This window comes from Trachymyrmex cornetzi, unplaced genomic scaffold (genome assembly GCF_001594075.2).
Source record: "Trachymyrmex cornetzi isolate Tcor2-1 unplaced genomic scaffold, Tcor1.1 scaffold485, whole genome shotgun sequence".
Classification (NCBI taxonomy): Eukaryota; Metazoa; Arthropoda; class Insecta; order Hymenoptera; family Formicidae; genus Trachymyrmex; species Trachymyrmex cornetzi.
The window spans coordinates 200,136-203,481 of record NW_017299674.1 but is presented as its reverse complement, the minus strand read 5'-3'; positions in this window follow the sequence as shown (position 1 = coordinate 203,481).

The window sequence follows — 3,346 nt, the reverse complement described above, 5'->3', positions numbered from 1 at the left end:
TTTCGTAAACGTACATTGTATGGGATGATATAAATCATAAAAATAAGAAAAACAAATATTTATTGCATTGTGAACATCTTACGAATGAATTTTAGAATGAATTTCATTTTAAAATTTGGTTCTCATAAAAATTGATTCCTGAAAGAAGCTATTTTCATAATGTCAATCAAATCTGCTTTCCGCCAGATATTAGAAAAAGTTATTGTGTCCGCAACAAAAATTCATTCGTAAGATGTTTATAATGCAATAAATATTTATGTTTTTCTTGTTTTTATGATTTATATCATCCCGTACATCTACAATGTACGTCTACGAAATGCGATTAGTTTTGTATTATTATTAATAAATCGATTAATGTTAATCAAAAAATGCTTACAAAATATGACTTACTTCCTAATTATAATTTTCAATTTCTAATTTTATCAGAAACTGTAACAGTTTTCATTACAATTTTATTTAGCTTTCATGTGAATAGCAACAACGACGACGATAACGATATGGTAATAATAAATATTCCATAAAAATGAGTGTTTAATTATCTCTAATACTAATATGTAATTTCATAAAATTTCATTACAATCAAAAAGTAATTAAAACTAATAACATTAAGTTAAAATAAAATTTATAAGTATACTGATATTTTCATTTATACAATACGTTTTTCAAATTGTTACAATAATTATTTAAAAAATCGATTTTTTCGAAACTATGGGCCAATGGCTGAAACGGCCGGATCGGTTTTTTTTTCGCTCAAGAACAGCCTGTAAAAAGCGTATAAAAATCCCCGACCCCGTCATCTGGTGTTCCCCTTGTGAATCGAAAAGTCATCTACGATTTAAAATTTTCCTTTTGTGTGTGTGTGTGTGTGTGTGTGTGTGTGTTTGTGTGTGTGTGTGTGTGTTTGTGTGTGTGTGTGTGTGTGTGTGTGTGTGTGTGTGTGTGTGTGTGTGTGTGTGTGCAGTCGTGTACGTCAAAATAACCAAGAAAGTAACACGTAATGCAAAAACAGAGTTGGAAAGCATTAATTGCGCGAACTATACCACTCACTCTAGTGCAGACGCGCAGCCGTCTACAGCGGCACTCAGTCCAATCTATATGTCGATGGTATTACATTCTTGTTACAGTCGTACATCGTTCGTTGACATCATTTTCTTTATAGAGAGGAGACAATTGTTCCATCTATCTATACTATGACTACGTTTAGAAAGCATGCTATCATCGCATCTATCTTTCCTTGTTTTCATCTATCTAACGATAAAGATAGAATAATGGACATATCCCTGATGAAAGTAAATCATTGAAATCTCTTGAATACTCTATAAAATCATTGAAATGAGAAATTAAAATGACTGAAATATTATTGAAAATATTTCAGCATAAATAATATTTTTAATATGGAAATATTATGAATTTAAAACATAATGAATAAAAATTAATGAAAAGTAATAGAAATATTAAAACTAATACAAATATGTTTAATATTCATACTGATTTATTCACAGAAATTGAACACTGAATCATACTGAAATCATAACAAAGAGTAATAAAAAATATTAAAAAATAATGCAAATATAGTTAACGTTTATACAGATTATTTAGAAAAATTAAACATCGAATTATGTTGAAGTATCATAAATCCTAAAAATATTTTTGAAAATGCATGAAATAAGCAAAACATAATATTTTTGCTGTTTATAGTACACTGCAATATGCTGAAATACTATGAGTTTTAAAATTAATGAAAATATTTTAAAGATAATGACATTGAAACGAAATATTTAGTATATTATTTTTGTAGATTTATTAATGAAAGTGTTACCAAAAGAGGAACACTATAATTAAAATGTCGATCGAAATTAATAGTAGAAAAAAATACTGAAATCTGTTGAAAAATAAGAAAATTAGTTTATATTGTAACAAAAAGCGTTGAATTCATCTTTCTAGAACCACTGCTTTCGAGAACCGATACCAGATGGTATCAGTTCTCGCATGTAAAATTTAGTTGTTCTTTTCTGTATAAGTAGAGTTATATAATCGAAGCTCAGATTATCTGCAGTTATGTTTACATTTGCACATGGTTTTTACATGTAGTTTAGTACATGCATTGTACCAACGCGAAACTAAATACAATAACATTTTGTATTTAATTATTTACAAAATATTAACGAATTATAATAAAATCTTAATGAAATTATACTGAAAATGTGTCAATTAATATAATTTCAATACGAAATTCATTAATAATTTTATCATTATTCATTACGTTGAGTGGTTGCGGGATAGAGGTTGTCAGATCTCTTTGTCCTGCAGCCAATATTGACATGCTTGAAAAATTTGTCGTGCGATAAAATATGGATGAATGTAATATTAGTTTTAAACGTACGATTTATAGATTTCTTTATCCTGATTGGTCAATTGAACTATCATTAGGTATTATAGCGCTAAGATGCATGCGGGAGCAGCGCATTTGCACACAGTTCCATTGCACACATCATTCACATTGGTCGGTTCCTAGTAAGTTTTAACTGCTTTACCAATGAAATTATGTTATTTTAAATTAGCTAATTACTAATTGACAATTAGCGATGTGAGCAATTGATATACTATACCAGAGGCATACAATCTCAGTCAGAAAAGTGATGTTGGTACAACGTTCATTCCACGTTGAACAGATTGATAATCAAATGTACCTATTAAAAAAACCGACTTAGTTTGAATAATGACATAATATAATTTTATATCTGCTTGAAATAGTGTAAATACATAATAATTATATATAAACATTTGACTGCATGTGCATACATTTGCTAATTATTATTTAATTAAAAAGAAGTCGATTCAACAGTAGTTCGACGTCGAAATCAATTAACCAGCCATCAATCTCTTCGATTTCGAATGAAGGTCATATCAACGTCTCCTACCTGACTGGGTACAATTTCAGTAATATTTTATCATTGATCATTACAATTTCAGTAATATTTCATCATTCCTCATTATACAAAAAATTTTCATCAGGGATGTTCCAATGTACACTGCCAATACTGGCAGTACTGGAAAATTATTACTATTACGTAATGAGCTGTGACAGCATCCAATTCCATTAATGATGTTATAAATACAGGATTGGCAAGTAACTTGTAATGTCATTACTGTTACAAGTTACTCTTTTCGGTAACGAATGGGTAACGACGTTACATATTTTCTTCTGATTAACGTTCATAATAATATATCGCAGTTATATTTTGGTGGTAATGGTAATGGTTTCAATACTTTTATTGTTACTTTATTTCGAGCCACGTAAAAGTTTTAGTCTTAACTAGACCGTATATATATATATATATATATA